Genomic DNA, 18,361 nt, shown 5'->3' with positions numbered 1-18,361 from the left:
ACATTATCATGTCTGTCTGTGACTACATGAAAAAACAGAAAGAGTTGCGGCAGCCTACAGCCATAGAAGATCTTTGGTTAGTTCTCCAAGATGTTTGGAACAACCTACCTGCCGGGTTCCTTCAGAAACTGTATGCAGGTGTACCTGGAAGAATTTATGCTGTTTTGAAGGCAGAGGGTGGTCACACCAAATATTGATTTGATTTGGATTCCTCTTCTGTTCAATTACTTTCCATTTTGTTCATTAATAAAAATAAATGATTAACACTTCTATTTCTGAAAGCATTCCTTATTGACAGCAATATATATATAAAATCTGTCTAAAGTTCCTCAAAGTATAGGTGGAAGAACTACTCACCCCCCTGCCTCTAGGTCAGGCTGTTCTCCACCTCCTACCCACTCCTAGCACAACCCCTTGTCTGAGCCGCCCCCTCCTTCTAGCATTGCTCTACATCTGCCTGAGCTACATGCAAACAGCCTATAGAAGTAGATGCATGTCACAATCTGGATCATCTGCACGGCCCTGTGTGCACACAATCTGCATTTGGGGCTGCGCAGCTATCACATTTTGACATGTGGCTGTGTCATTCCAGCTGCTGCATCTGCATCCGCTTCTGTAGTTTGTTTCTGCATCCACCCTGAGCTGCATGCAGGCAAAGGCAGCCTGCACACAGGACGGGGTCCAATGCCCATCTGAATGAGGCTTTAATTGCGATATTTGGCATGGATGCGCTTCATATTGTTGCGCTCTACTACTCCGTGCCTGGTGGGTGACAGAGAAGTTGAGGGCTCATGCACATAGGCCCTCTGAGCCATATAGTGTAATACCAGGCATATCTTTGCCATAGGTCTTATGTATAGTTGTCTGCCAACAGCCTGTAGAAATCAATACCAGAATGATATACGCAGCAGCTGTATTCATATTTACACATCCCAGCAGTAATTCCATACAGGGACAAATACCTACAGGGATGCAGAGCATATGTCCCTATACACATCAATCACAAAACTCCAGTACCACGGGGGATGGGCATTAATAAATGGGAACTGCTGCTGTGTGTTGCACCTTGGCATTGATTTCTACTAGCTGAATGCAAGACCTGTTATTTGCTAGCACAGGAACATGCCCAGTTTTTATACAGTACAGCTCTCAGTTCCCATGTGCATGAGCCATTAGAACACATCTTTGCATGAACGATAACCCCCACTGACTACGGGAATTATAGGCCCCTTCTAGCAACAATAGTTACCCCAGCAGGAAGAATATATACCCCAATAACAACAGTAGATGTATGAGCAACAATAAATATCAAGAATAGTTACCCCAGCAGGAAGAATATATACCCCAACAACAACAGTAGATGTATGAGCAACAATAGATAGCAGTAATAGTTACCCCAGCAGCAAGAATATATACCCCAACAACAACAGTAGATGTATGAGCAACAATAGATAGCAACAATAGTTACCCCAGCAGCAAGAATATATACCCCAACAACAACAGTAGATGTATGAGCAACAATAGATAGCAAGAATAGTTACCCCAGCAGCAAGAATATATACCCCAACAACAACAGTAGATGTATGAGCAACAATAGATAGCAAGAATAGTTACCCCAGCAGCAAGAATATATACCCCAACAACAACAGTAGATGTATGAGCAACAATAGATAGCAACAATAGTTACCCCAGCAGCAAGAATATATACCCCAACAACAACAGTAGATGTATGAGCAACAATAGATAGCAATAATAGTTACCCCAGCAGCAAGAATTTATACCCCAACAACAACAGTAGATGTATGAGCAACAATAGATAGCAATAATAGTTACCCCAGCAGCAAGAATATATACCCCAACAACAACAGTAGATGTATGAGCAACAATAGATAGCAATAATAGTTACCCCAGCAGCAAGAATATATACCCCAACAACAACAGTAGGTGTATGAGCAACAATAGATAGCAAGAATAGTTACCCCAGCAGCAACAATAATTAGCCAAGCATCAAGAAAAGATAGCCCAGCAGTAACAATAGATACCCCAGCAGCAATAATGTGCCTCTTAGCAGCAACAATAGATGCCCATACTGTTCCTCAGCAGCAACAATAGATCCACATTCTCTATGTAACATGAACAATTAGTTATGGGGAAACTGTGCACTCAGCCAGGAGGAGCGAGGACACTAGGAGTGGGCACAGGCAGCAAACCTACAGGCAGCAGATCTCTCTCAGTCCCTGCAGCCTGTTCCTGGCTCCCCTGTCAAGGCATATCCCCTACCCTATACAGGGAGAGGGCAGCTTCACATAGATCTCTGCTGGAGACTGTCAGAACTGCTGCAGCCGCCGGCCAGCACTATAGAGGCAGCGTTGGCAAATGCATCCGCCTGCTTACTCTGTGGCCGGCACAGCTGCAGAGAGCTGAGAAAGTCCCACTCGTTCCCCGCGTACATCAGTGGGGGTGTCAGACCCTAGTTCAGCCAGAAGGAAAGCCCTGTGTATATATATATCTATCTATCTCACACATGGACATGTTTTCTGTTCAGCATTAGGGACTCAAGCCTCCACATCACAAGGCCCCAATGATGAAGAGAACTGAATGACATGTCACTTGGGACACTTCAATAACATTCTAGCAAAATGTAAACAACCCCATCCACCAAAATCTGATCTAGTGAATGAATTCTACAAATTCTACATAATTAGGGGATTAAAAATGCATTGTATGACAAGTGTATTATAAGGAAAAATCTATTGTTGCTATTAGCAACCAGTCAGAATTCATTTCACAGCCTGGTGCAGCACTGACAGCTAGAGGCTGACTGGTTGCTAGGGGCAACAAGAGATTTCTGTCACAGCACACTTCTCCTACATCATCCCCAGACAGGGCTTTCAGTGATTGCTGCATAGGGATGATGGCAGGCTGTGCATAACACACAGCCCTGATACCCAAAGGGATGCTGGGACTTGTAGTCTGCACAGACTCCAGCCTCAGGCTCATCACTACATCCTATATCATGGCATATGGGAGGGGCCTGGAAACCACAGGGCAGGCCTACCACACCAAACCCCACCCACAGGGAGAATAACTAGTCCTCTAGAGGAGGGGTAGGCCTTGTAGGTGGGGCTAGCACTGTAATTGGGATTACTGGTGGGCCATTCAGATTCCTAGGGACACTGCTGGGGACAGGCCCATCAAAACAGAGAAACGGTAACCATAGCAACGGTTTAAAAAATTTATTTAATAACACTCACTTATTGTCTCTGGGCGTTCAGACGTCATCTCCGGTCTTCTCTGAAACGAAATCACTGTAAAATCGCTGTGGATGTGACTAGAAATTACCAAAGTCTCCCTGCTTCCCTCCTCTCCAATCTCTCAAAGCAGAGTGAGCTGTTAGTGTCAGAAGTGACAGGTGGAGGTCACCTGACCCTGACCGACCAATCACTGGAGACTTTCTTCATTTTCTTGCACTCCGGCTAAACTGCACGATTTGTGGCTCACAATGACTTTATATTCCTAATAAATTATATATTTTCCGAAAGCAGAGACTCTGGAGAACACATTGATGCTAGTTTCAAATTTTTATCTTACAGCATACTAGCACAGCGGTTTAATAAACCCCCTATTGTTAGTAAAAAAATGTATATAAGTTAGTTTTGATGTATACAAACACTAAAAAATTCTCATTGTTTGATGAAATATAAAAGATAAGGTTGAGCCAAGTACAAACCCAACATGTCAAGCCATAAAATTGAAATGGCAACAAACTTTGATACCCCAAATTATCCATAGGTGATGCTTTAAAGGGCTCTTTGCAGGTCATCAGTTTTGTCTTTTTAGATCTGTCCTAATAAAGAAATGGTTTTATCGGATGGCAGTCATTCCTCCATCCTTAGATCTAAGCTAGACTAGCACTTGATAGTCCTGGCAGACAAGGGTGGACCAGCCTGGAGCAGTAGTTTTGGTGTTCTTCAGTTCACAGTTAACCATGAATGATGGCCCTAGAATTGTTCTCTCATTCATATTTAATATGTGTGATACAATCAGTTTTTCTTTGGCACACTCTACATACGTGTTTACATTTGTATGTGCATGCACTTATGTAGACGGTGGGGGGCATTACCCCTTGGTGACCAAAGGTAAAACAAATGTTAATGCCTGAACACCATTTTGCAACTTTGGCAAGTGTTAGTACAACTGTACATATCGGTGCGACTACTTATTGTATCCAGGTCCATTATACCATGGTGTATTTCAGGACAAATGGGGCTTTCTTATAGTGGTAAATGGTAATGGATAGCTCCTGATTTTTATTTTTATTATCAAAGGGAAACTGATTCAAATTATTTAAAAAGAAAAGCAAAAACTTATTTTTAAAAATTTAGCTTTTGTATTTTTTGCTATTACCATGCTTTACCACCAAGAAACAACCCAAAATAATATCTCCTACTCCTGATGATCGCAGCGATACCACATATGTGTACATTATTTGTTTGTACCCGTAGTACAGCCCATAGACAACAGTGTGTATTTTGCTTTTTTTATCCTACCTAAACAGTACTAATTAATAATTAAAAAAAAAAAATTATTTTTTAAATCCTACTTAAAATATACTGTCCTTGACCTTTTACCTTTACCTTAACCCTAATGCTGACCCTGGCATTGATTTAGATCGTACCATGGTATAGCTAATTTTTTCTTTGTTTTCATTTTTTCTAATATATTTTCTTTACACACATTTGTTTATTTACTTCTTCCTCTCGTGCAAGAAGAGAAAGATACAATGTATCCTCCTCCCACCTAGAGTAGGAAACACATGATCCACAATAATATAAAAATCCTGGGCACATGCTACATACGTGTTTACTTTTAAATATGCGTGGGGGTGGCAGCTTAAAACAATTTTTTTAATTCATTTTTTTCACAGGAACAGGTCTCTCCACTACGCCATTTCATTTCACTTCTTGCTCTAGTGGAAATGCTAACATTCTGCATTTTGTCGCACTTTCTGTCCCAGTGGCAGTGGTCTGCAGGATGCATAGAGAGGGTGAAGGGTGAATCTCCCCAGATGGGGACACCAATAGAAAAAAAGAAAAAGACAAAAATCGAACCCTTCCCCCAGACTATTTCAGTTTCATTCAGTAACAATGGTTGCTAAAACCAATAAAATGCAAAAAAAAAAATGCCCAGAGTAGTACAATTTTACTATGGTAACATTGTATTGCTTTGGGCACCATGTGTTGAAAATGGTAATAAAATAAAAAAGTAATAAAAAAACTGAAAAAAATAATTAAATTATTATTTATTTTTACATACTGTCACCAGGTCAGTGTCCCTAATCACCACCACGCCACTTATATGATAATACTGGACTGGACTGGTGACAATATGTTAAAAAAAAAAAAATATATATATATATATATATTTATTTACAACTTCAAAAAACTTGCCGTGCCTCTTACTAAATAACTTTGGCTGTCTATTTTCCAAAAAATGGGTCATTTGGGGGGTATTGGTACTGTCCTGGCATTTTTGGGCCTCAAGAATTGAGATTGGCCATCAGTACATTAGAATTGATTGATTGGTAGATATACAGTGGGGATCAAAAGTTTGGGCACCCCAGCTAAAAATTTGTATTAATGTGCATAAAGAAGCCAAGGAAAGATGGAAAAATCTCCAAAAGGCATCAAATTACAGATTAGACATTATTATAATATGTCAACAAAAGTTAGATTTTATTTCCATCATTTACACTTTCAAAATAACAGAAAACAAAAAAATGGCATCTGCAAAAGTTTGGGCACCCTGCAGAATTTATAGCATGCACTGCCCCCTTTGCAAATCTGAGACCTGCCATTGTCATGGATTGTTCTCAATCATCGTCTGGGAAGACCAGGTGATGTCAAGCTCAAAGGTTTTAAATGCCCAGACTCATCTGACCTTGCCCCAACAATCAGCACCATGGGTTCTTCTAAGCAGTTGTCTAGAAAACTGAAACTGAAAATCGTTGACGCTCACAAAGCTGGAGAAAGCTATAAGAAGATAGCAAAGCATTTTCAGATGTCAATATCCTCTGTTCGAAATGTAATTAAGAAATGGCAATCATCAGGAACAGTGGAAGTTAAAGCAACATCTGGAAGACCAAGAAAAATATCAGACAGAACAGCTCACAGGATTGTGAGAAAAACAATTCAAAACCCACGTTTGACTGCACAATCCCTCCAGAAAGATCTGGCAGACACTGGAGCTGTGGTACACTATTCCACTATAAAGAGATACTTGTACAAATATGGTCTTCATGGAAGAGTCATCAGAAGAAAACCTCTTCTACGTCCTCACCACAAAAATCATCGTTTGAACTTTGCAAATGAACATATAGACAAGCCTGATGCATTTTGGAAACAAGTTCTGTGGACCGATGAGGTTAAAATTGAACTTTTTGGCCGGAATGAGCAAAGGTACGTTTGGAGAAGAAGGGGCACAGAATTTAATGAAAAGAACCTCTGTCCAACTGTTAAGCATGGGGTTGGATCAATCATGCTTTGGGGTTGTGTTGCAGCCAGTGGCACAGGGAACATCTCACGAGTAGAAGGAAAAATGGATTCAATAAAATTTCAGCAAATTTTGGATGGTAACTTGATGCCATCTGTGAAAAAGCTGAAGTTAAAGAGAGGATGGCTTCTACAAATGGATAATGATCCTAAACACACCTCAAAATCCATGGGGGATTACATCAAGAGGCGTAAACGGAAGGTTTTGCCATGGCCTTCACAATCTCCTGACCTCAACATAATTGAAAATCTATGGATAGACCTTAAAAGAGCAGTGCGTGACAGACAGCCCAGAAATCTCAAAGAACTGGAAGACTTTTGTAAGGAAGAATGGGCAAAGATACCTCAAACAAGAATTGAAAGACTCTTGGCTGGCTACTGAAGGAATCAGCCTTTCAGCATTACCATACCGCCATTTTGTCTCTTAGCCTAAGCTCTGCCATTTTAAGATAAGTATCCATTTTAAAACTTAGTACTTAAAGATGAATTTGTGTTTTAAGACTGTTTTTTACTTTCGATAAGAGCCTAAGGTTCCTCTTTTCCCTTCAGGTATAACTTCCCTTTTTCTTTTAGCTAGCACAAGACTGAAAGTCTGCGGTTGGATATATCCTGTTGCAAGATTATTAATAATTATAGCCAATGTTAAATAGGGAAATTGTCTACTTTCTATACTGAACAAAAGGTCATGTTTGACGCACTTAATAATAATTTACATAAATGCCAAATGATTGGGCATGACTGACGTATGTAATATTCTGATTGGTTTATGCATATCTGACAATTGATTGGTTCTTCTATTTCCATGCATTGTTTTAAGTTTCATATATAAGTTTAAACACGGAAGAATAAATTCAGTTCCTTCTGAGATACCACCTTGTGTCTGTGTGCATTTCCTGTGTCTCAGAGGGGGCTCCAGGCCTGAGGACAGACACTGATCAAGGCCAGGGACTGACGGGGGTCAGTGGCTCGAGAGGAACGACAGTCAATTCCTTTCAATTGGGGGCTCGTGTCCGGGATGAGATAATCACCCTTCGGTAAGTAAGATTTTTTGTCATTCTGCCAAATAAGTCTCTTGCCGTTAAGGCTCTGATAAAAATTTCATGCCCTATTGTAGCACTGGACCTCACGTCATAAGACGCCAGTGGCCAGGCGCAGAGTGCTGTGGGAAGCACTCTGGAAAGACCGGAGCAGTTTTGGGAACTGCAAGTCTCTTAAGAGAAGGGACTGAAAAGAGTTTCTTTGAGAAGAAACCAGAAAAAGTCCGGGGTTGATCAGTTCTGTCCTGCAACTCTTTGCTTTTCTTCCTATCGCATAGAAGTATAAGATAATTTGTTTGTGTGACACAAGTGTCCAGGTGGTAAGTGTATGGACCAGCGGTTACTGAAGGTATTGTCAATTTCAGTGTGACATGCCCCACCCCTTCAGCTAAACCTTATTGGTTGATGATCTGGATGGGGTGATTGCGTGGCAACACTGAGTTGGGTGCCTATGTAAATGTCTTGTTCAAATTGTGTTGTAGGCTTATTGTTAGAAAAAGTGGGAGGTAGTCAGAGTCAGGATATTATTAGAAGTATTGTATATCCAGGTTATAATCTCCACTTTTGGTCAACCACTAGAGAAAGACCCAATCAATATCTTAAGTCCAGACATTTTTATAAAGTAAATTGTCATTTGGAAGTTGACCCCTGTCTTTTGGGACAGCCTATAGGACAGATTTGTAACACAGACCTTTGTAAGTGTAAAAAATGGGAAGTGGTCGAAGTAAGGATAAACTCCCCCCCCCCAAATGTTGGTGAGATATGTAAAGATTATGTAGCCCGTATCTGTGGGACAGATTACTATCTAGTTAACCCCTGGGTGGATAAATTAGCAGACTGGAGTGAATTCATGGGAAGTGTTGACCCGTTTCCCCGTGATGGGAGTAATGATACTTTTCATATGGATATGATTAGGGGTCTCTGTCTGGGGGATAAACAGGCTTTTCCATGGTATGAGGGAGATCCTGCGTGGGATCAGAAATATATGGCCAGAGGAGGACAAAATTGGTTAGAATTTGCCCCTCTCTGGTTTCATAGACAAACTGGGAAACAAAATAAAGCCAAAGCTAGAAATGTAGATGCCACTAAAAGACATGCATTAGAGTCAGAAATAGACAGACCCACACACCCTCTCATGCCATTCCCTCCCCCATATGTCCCACCTGTCCCACAGCCCACAAAACTTTATCCATCTCTAAGAAGATATTGATTTTTTAGCCAGACATTATGCAGTCCAGCACCCCACTGCACCTCCAGCACCAACACTTCCACAGACCCCTCAAATACCTAGTGCTGTTTACATTTGTACCACACAGCCTAGTACAGTTCAAACTCCCGCGCACTCCCAGGGTGTGGTTCAAATTCCTACCACACAGGGAGTGACAGGGGGAATAGCTGTTTCTTCAACTACTGAAGCAGATGACTCACTTGTTGATGATTCCGCTAGTTCAGGCTCTCTGCTGTTCAGAGCAGCTAATAGTCTAGGTATAGTGGACATGCTAAGTCCATCACACACACGCCATAATACCCAATATGGTATTGATTCCAATACACAACAGATGCCCTTCATGACAATAGGAGACAATCTATTAAAGATCCATTGAGATAGAAGACATAAATAGGATTGTCAAACATTGTCCAAGACCCACTGTTTCTTCAACGGCTACTGTGAGCTATTTGAAGAAAGCATGTAAAGGTAGAAATTACACACAAGAGGATATGCGCCTTATCCTCGATGGAATATTGGGACAAACATCCCCTTGGAATTGGGGTAATGTTGGGACCATATCCATCTTAGAAGCAGGCAACATTACTGCCACAAATTATAAATTAAACACAGAAGATGATAGGGACAATATGTGGAGAGAGGTCTCAGAAGAAATGGAATGAGCTTTCCAATCTAGATCCTCCCTCCCTACCGCAGTAGCCTGCAAGCAAAAGTCAGGAGAAACTGTGTTAGATTTTTGGAAAAGATTTAATGAGACATGGACACAAGAGGCAGGATTGACATTGCAAGACACCATGCATAGTCTACTGATTCAGACTTTCCTGTCCAATCTAAAACCCAGTGTCATGTTAACTGTAAAACAGATGATTTCTGAATGGCCCACTTGTACCAGAGAACAATTTCAATTAAAATTGACTGAGAAAGATGCTGCCGGATGTCTAGAGATACCCAAGGCGGTGGCCACTCATTTTCAGGAAGATCCTTTTCCCCACACAAACCCGCCGTACAAGAGAAGGGGGGGTTTCAATAACCGAGGCAGAGGCCGGTTTAGGGGAAGAGGGAGGAATAATAGGGGACGGGACACGGGTTGTTTCAACTGTGGGGCTGAGGATCATTGGAGAAATCAATGTCCATATGAAACTCAGGACCACGCCCAGCATAGCCCCTCCCCAGGCCAACCACAAAGGGACCTCCCACAGCAGAATGTGAGGTTTCCTATCTCTTGGCAGACACAATCACAAAATAAATGAAGGTGCCCAGAAGGTGGTATCCCAGCATTCCCGCTTGCCTCTCATTCTTATAAGGAACAACCCCTTGTATCCTTACATATACAGGGCAAATTAATCCCATTTTTGTTGGACTCCGGGGCCACTCGTTCGAGTCTGAGTGAGGATTATTATAAGGGAGAGGTAATGAATGCTGAACCTTCCATGGGAATAAATGGGATACTGACCAAGACTTATAAAACACCGCCTCTTCCAATTTTTGACCCCATACAGGGAATCACTCTGCTAGATCACTCATTCAGAATCATACCCAATTGTACAGTTAATTTGTTAGGGAGAGACCTCCTGGGAGAGTTGAACATCAACTTGAAATCCACAAAGAGAGGTGGTATTGTGGCTCACTCTGCCAAAATGCCAATCATCCCTGCCATGACAATGATTACTAAAGAAGACCCCTCATTTCCTGCTGGAATAATTAATGACAAAGTTTGGGCAAAAAGTGCCTTGGATGTGGGATCCATTTCCTGCACTCCATATAAGGCCACACTGAAACCATGGGCTCAACCTGTGTTTCACAAACAATACCCTTTGTCAAAAGAAAAGGAGGAAGGAATAACGCCCATGGTGGAACACTTTCTCAAGGAAGGAGTTCTTGAAGAGGTGATTTCACCATACAACAGCCCAATAAATCCAGTTAAGAAGCCGGACGGCTCTTACAGATTTGTGCAGGACCTGAGGGCCATTAATGATCTTGTGATTCCCATTGCCCCAATAGTGCCTGATGTACCAACACTCATTTCCTCCATCCCAGCTGATGCTGAGTTTTTCACAGTGATTGATCTGACAAATGCATTTTTTTCAATCCCTGTTGCCAAGGAGACACGCCCAATTTTTGCGTTTCATTACAGGAGAAAGACCCTTGCTTGGTGTAAGTTACCGCAAGGGTATGTAGATTTGCCTGTGGTCTACTCTGTCGTCCTCCAGGCTACCTTAAAGCCATGGACTCCTCGCCATGGTTCAGTTTTGGTTCAATACGCAGATGATTTGCTTCTCTGTAGTGTTAATTGGGCAGCCAGCCAGGGGGATAGTGTAGATCTCATGAACTGGTTATATGAATGTGGTCATAAAGTGTCTAAGAAAAAGCTACAATGGTGTCAGAAAACTGTTGAATACCTTGGTTTTGTTCTCACAAAAGGTGAAAGGAAAGTCAGCCACAAAAGAGCTGCGGCTCTTATGGGTCTGCCCCGCCCATTGACCAAGAAAGACATGCTCACCTTTCTTGGTATGATTGGTTACTGCCGCCAATGGATACCTGACTGTTCCTACTATGACAACATTTTGAGACAAGCCACAGGTTCAGAAATGTCAGATCTTGTGAAATGGTCAGATGATATGTGCAATGCTTTTGTGTATCTGAAAAATGCTATGGTAATAGCCCCTGGTCTTGGTCTGCCCGCATATGATCAAATGTTTCATCTGTATGCTAGGGAAAATTGTAAAACTATGGCAGGGATCCTGGCCCAGGAGCATGGAGGAAAACTCCGCCCTGTTGCTTTTTTCTCAAAAATGGTTCCAGTACAGGTCCAAGGCATGCCTGCGTGTCTCAGAGCACTAGCATCATGCGCTATGGTGGTCCAAATGGCTACGTCACTCACTCTGGGACATGAGACCACCTTACATACCACCCACAATGTGTCTATTCTACTCAAGAATATACATACCCAACACATGTCAGCCCAGAGACTTAGTGGATATGAGGTTATACTGTTGTCAAACCCTAAGTTGAGAATAAAATATACCTCTCCCACTTCAGGTCCAGCTCCAATTTTGAATGCCTTATTAGGCTTAAAGGGAGAGCAGGATGAAGTTGTTCCACAGCATGATTGCCTGGAATTGATTCATCAGGACACCTCCCCAAGACAGGATATGTCTTCTGTGGCTCTTCCAGAGGCACAGAATGTTTTTGTAGATGGCTCTTGCTCAAGACCCACTGATACTGTTTACCATGCAGGATATGCGGTGGTGCAGTTGCCAGATAAAGTACTTGAAGCAAAACCCATCCCATACCAGTCAGCTCAGGCCGCTGAGCTGATAGCCCTTACAAGAGCATGTCAGCTTTTTGAGGGACAGGATGTAAATATTTACACAGATTCCAGATATGCGTTTGGCGTGTGCCACGATTTTGGAATAATTTGGGAAAAGAGAGGAAAATCCATCTCACATTCATCTCTGGTGAAGGCTTTACTCAAAGCCATACAACTGCCAAGATCCCTTGCTATCCTACACTGTAGGGCACACACAAATGAACAAACTGATATTGCAAAGGGAAATGCTCTAGCTGACAAAGTAGCAAAAGAGGCGGCCCTTACCCAGCCTGCCATGATCCAGATGCCAATGCTCACCCCTGAAATGCCACTGTTGGATCAAACATTGCAGGATTTACAGACATATGCTACCTCAGAAGATATTAAGCAGTGGAATGCAGCTGGTGTGACCAAAGATCCATAAACTGGACTTTGTGTCACAGAGGGGAGACCATGCATTCCAAAGGCTAGTGCACCTCTGTTCATCTCACAGTATCATGGAGTAGGTCACAGGGGATGGCAGGTTACATGTGAACTGCTGGATAATGATTTTTTCATTCCTGGCCTTCCCTCTTTGGTAAAATCTTATGTGTCTAGATGCATTACATGCATAAGGAATAACCCAAACAATCCTCACAAGTCACAAGGCAAGACATGAACACCTGACATACCCATCAACACCTTTTACCCACCTACAAGTAGACTTTACACACATGCCAAAGGTAGGAAAAAGACAAGAATATCTTTTGGTAATTGTGGACATGTTTAGCCGCTGGGTAGAAAACTTTGTAACCACAAAAGAAGATGCCCAAACTGTAGTGAGGATCCTCACATGGGAAATTATTCCCAGGTGGGGATGTCCACTCCAGATTAATTCTGACAACGGTCCAGCATTTGTGGCCAAGGTATGTCAGGAATGTCCCACTCCCTGGGCCAGACAGCCACTCATGGTAGAAAGAGGGGATTTGGAATTGATTCAGGAGGAATATGTGAGAAAACGTATTGAAACTTTGGACAAGGTTGAAAGAAATGTTGCTCGCACCTTTCCTCTTTCTTCACAGGAACCAACTCCCTCTTTCCAAGTCGGGGACCTTGTGGTGATACAAGCCCTCCATAGGAATCGGAAGCAAGAGTATCCCTTTGGGCCCCCTACTTCTGTGATCGCTGTCACCAGGACCGCTGTCCTGACTGAGGATTCCAAGGCCTGGATCCATGCCAGTCGTGTAAAAAGGGTGAACCAAGCCCCTAAGAAGCAAGACAAAGACACAGATAGAGAAGAAGAAAAAGGAAGTGAAGCCGGTGTAAAAGTCTTTGAAGAAGATGACCTTTCTGACGCTCTCACAGAACTCTGGGCAGACATTTTGCTTCCTCATACTAGCAACCCTGACTGTGTTCCTCCCAGTATGGACAATAACTAACTGTATTTATCACCCAGATGATTATGGAGTGATTAAGAGTATATGTAATACCCCCATCCAAGCTAATGACCCAGATAATGCAGAACCAGTGCACACACAAAACCATAGTACACAACATTCTAGTGTCAGAAAGAAACGAGGTCTAACCCGCACTAAGAGAAGGATGAGAAGAATGTCAATACAAGATAAGGGATGGGGGTTACAGGAAACACCAGTCTTGACTACTGAGGATGTAAATCAGACCATAGTGTTTACTCTGACTAAAAACCAGGTGTTTGACCCGACTAAAGTTACTTATGATATTGGACCTTATAATGTGTACATGTGTGGGAGGAATAAGCCCTGTGGTTACTGGGAGAATATATGGTGGACAACAGACCCTCATAAATGGGAGACCCAATCAGCTAGAATTCCCCTAGAGGACATAGGCACCTATCAAAGAATCTCTATAGCAAAAGGCCAAGGGAATATCATTTTCACAATAAGGAACCCACAGGTCAGAGATAGTGGGGAATATAGGTTGGGAATAACTGTGTCAGGAACAGACCCCTGGGCCAACCTCATATTACAGGTAAAACCCTCCCCAAGAGTCCATGTCAATACCATAGACAATTCATTCCCCAAAGTTAGGGATCGACTGGATAATGAGGTGACAGGAGTAGTGATGCAATCAGAAGACAGATTAAGCATTGAAACTGGTTACTCTGACAAAAATGAATGGATTGAATGGGTGAGATGGACCACTAAGAGCAAGGGACAGGGAGACTGTGTTTCATGTGCCAATCCCCGCCCCCTACTTGCCACAGTTCCTTTGTTAGAAGAAGAAACTAATATGTCCTGCCTAATTAGAATGTATAAAGATAACATCACTGAGAAGGAATGTTCTGATTTTGTTAAGAAGTTCCCTGTTACCGGATTACGAAATTTACCTTTGGCCTCTAAACCGGTACCAGGAAATTTCACCTGCTTTGAACATGATGATGCTAAGGGTAAAGATTTAGGTACATTTCCATCTAATTACTGTATTAAGACCAACCGCACCTCCGCAGAAGGCTACCGGAAGGAATGGTTTCAGGACCACCGGCAGCAACTGTCAGATGTGTGGTGGCTGTGTGGAGATATGAGACTCAGAGCCAGACTCCCCAGCAGATGGAAGGGAAGCTGCGCTCTGACCCATCTTCTCATGCCTTTCTTTATGATCAAAGTAGAAGATGGGATAAGAAGCTTGCCCATCTTGGAAAAATCCAGATCTAGAAGGTATAAAAGAAATGCACCCAGTGGTTCCTTTGACAATAGAGTTTACATAGATGCTATAGGTGTACCAAGAGGAGTCCCTGATGAATTTAAAGCTCAGGACCAGATTGCTGCAGGGTTTGCCTCTATTGCTATATGGGTACAGCCTAACAAAAATGTGGATTGGATTATTTACATTTATTATAATCAACAAAGGTTTGTTAACTATACTAGAGATGCTCTAAAGGGGGTCTCTGCCCAACTTGATGCAACATCCCTTACTGCTTGGCAAAACCGCATTGCTCTTGATATGTTATTAGCTGAGAAAGGAGGGGTATGTAAAATGTTTGGTTCCTACTGCTGTACTTTTATCCCCAATAACACCGCTCCTGATGGAAGCATTACTAGAGCCCTTCAAGGCCTCCAAATGTTGTCTGAAGAATTGGCTGAAAACTCAGGAGTAGAAAATCCACTAGCTGGTTTATTTGAAAATTGGTTTGGTAAATGGGGAACCCTGATGAAAACTATGCTGATTTCCATAGTAATGGCTGCTGCAGTATTAACTCTGTGTGGTTGCTATTGTATCCCCTGCATCCGAGGTTTAATGCAGAAACTTATTGACGCCACCATTACTAGAACCATGTGGAATCAGTATCTTGATAAAGGACCTACTAAGGGCCCCAGGTACCAACCTGTAAAAAAGGTGTAAGGTCACGTGCGTGACCTAAGAGGGGGTTTGAAGGAATCAGCCTCTCAGCATTACCATACCGCCATTTTGTCTCTTAGCCTAAGCTCTGCCATTTTAAGATAAGTATCCATTTTAAAACTTAGTCAGTACTTAAAGATGAATTTGTGTTTTAAGACTGTTTTTTACTTTCGATAAGAGCCTAAGGTTCCTCTTTTCCCTTCAGGTGTAACTTCCCTTTTTCTTTTAGCTAGCACAAGACTGAAAGTCTGCGGTTGGATATATCCTGTTGCAAGATTATTAATAATTATAGCCAATGTTAAATAGGGAAATTGTCTACTTTCTATACTGAGCAAAATTTCATGTTTGACGCACTTAATAATAATTTACATAAATGCCAAATGATTGGGCATGACTGACGTATGTAATATTCTGATTGGTTTATGCATATCTGACAATTGATTGGTTCTTCTATTTCCATGCATTGTTTTAAGTTTCATATATAAGTTTAAACACGGAAGAATAAATTCAGTTCCTTCTGAGATACCACCTTGTGTCTGTGTGCATTTCCTGTGTCTCAGAGGGGGCTCCGGGCCTGAGGACAGACACTGATCAAGGCCAGGGACTGACGGGGGTCAGTGGCTCGAGAGGAACGAGAGTCAATTCCTTTCAGCTACAAAAAGCGTTTACAAGCTGTGATACTTGCCAAAGGGGGCAGTACAAGATATTAATTCTGCAGGGTGCCCAAACTTTTGCAGATGCCATTTTTTTGTTTTCTGTTATTTTGAAAGTGTAAATGATGGAAATAAAATCTAACTTTTGTTGACATATTATAAGAATGTCTAATCTGTAATTTGATGCCTTTTGGAGATTTTTCCATCTTTCCTTGGCTTCTTTATGCACATTAATACAAATATTTAGCTGGGGTGCCCAAACTTTCGATCCCCACTGTATATACCATGGTTTGTGGACTCTATAACTTTCCTACAGACTAATAATATACAATAATTTGGGTTATTTTCACTAAAGAAATGTAGCAGAATACATTTTGACCTGAATTTGTGAAAAAAGGTTATTTATTTAAAACATTTTATAACAGAAACAAAGAAAAATGCGTGGTTTTTTTTTCAAAAGTTTGTGTTTTTTTGTTTATTTAGCAAAAAAAAACTCAGTGGTGAATAAATACCACCATAAAAAGCACCTTACAGCATCTGTCTCCATCCTGGGGATAATGGGATCCTGCCGACATTGGGGATCCCTGTAGACCTGCTCCGCTGCCTGGAGCGGGGAATCGGGTTCTGTTTGACCCCCATCCGTAGAGCTGGAGGTTCACGGCCTACGTGGCTTCCGAGAGGGGCCACACTATATGCCACGGCTCATATATCCCCTCCCCTCGATGTGCTAGTGTCCTGCGATACCATGGGCAGAGTTGCTTCCCTCTGATGTGGGTTCAGTTTCCACCTAGTTTAAACTTATTCAGTAATATTCAAGAAAATATTTTTCCTAACAAATTCATTCAAGACCATATTGCAAAAATGAATACACCTCAATGAAAGTCTTAGACGCAAAGCTAAGTTTTAGACAATAAAATCCTAATTAACAAGAATTCAACTACAGGTGAGTCTAAATATTCATTAAACAGGTGTACAGCAGTTGATTATAAAAGGGCATTACTTAACAAAGAAAACCCCTCCCATTTCATGCTGTCAGCAATGGCACCACATGGAAGAGAAATGTCACAAGGCCTGAGAAAGAAAATAATTTCTTTACACAAGAAAGGTGAAGGCTACAAGAAGATCAGCAACACTTTACTTATCAGTCAGAATTCTGTATCAAAAGTGATACAAAAATTTAAAAAATATGGAACTGCAACCATCTCACAGAGACTTCCAGGCTGTCCACGGAAGTTGACACCTCGACAAGAGCGTCTTCTGATGAGAGGGGTTAAAGAAAATCTCCATGCAAGTTCATTGCAGTTGTCTAAAATAGAAAGCAAAAACTGGGGCAATTGTTTCCTATGACGCAATATGGCGTATACTGCAATGGCATGCATAGGAATGGCATGCATGGGTGTCATCCACATAGGAAACCTCTCCCATGCACAAAAAATCCTGCCTAGAATTTGCCAGGGAGCATACTCAAAAAGAAGACTACTGGGACTCTGTACTCTGGAGTGATGAGACCAAGATAAATGTTTTTGGAACTGATGGCTTCAAAACTGTACGGTGTTGCAAAGGTGAGGAGTACAAAGAAAAATGCATGGTGCCTACAGTGAAACATAGTGGTGGCAATGTCCTTCTGTGCTGCCGCATGAGTGCTGCTGGTGTCGGGGAGCTGAATTTAATTCATGGTATCATGAATTCACTGATGTACTGCTCTGTATTGAAAGAGAAGTTGTGCACTTTTCCAACATGACAATGATCCAAAACACACATCTAAGGCCACTGTTGCATTTCTGAAGAACAAGGTGAAAGTGATTCAGTGGCCAAGTATGTCTCCTGATCTGAACCCAATCGAACACCTATGGGGAAATCTTAAAAGACAAGTTGAGCATCACTTTCCATCCAGCATCCAGGCTCTAAGAGGTTGTTCTCGAAGAATGGAAAAATGTAGATGTTGCAATGTTGCCAACTTGTTCATTCCAAGCTTAGAAGACTTGGTGCTGTCCTTACAAATCATGGAGGTCATACAAAATACTAGATATAGTAGTTTTTGTTGTGGGGTGTATTCATTTTTGCATCAACTAATTGGAGTAAAACTGAAGATTTTGTAATCTACGTTATACTATTAACCTTACTTTCATGTAATGAGCGAAACAAATGTTACATAAAACTCAGTTTTGCCAACATTTTGGAAATTGTTCTTGTGTTGAGATGTTGAATAAAATCTTACTTTTCAA

Source organism: Staurois parvus, unplaced genomic scaffold, assembly GCF_062004578.1.
Source record: "Staurois parvus isolate SC_StPar_1 unplaced genomic scaffold, SC_StPar_1.0 ptg000018l, whole genome shotgun sequence".
NCBI lineage: Eukaryota > Metazoa > Chordata > Amphibia > Anura > Ranidae > Staurois > Staurois parvus.
Note: the sequence above shows the minus strand (reverse complement) of the source record.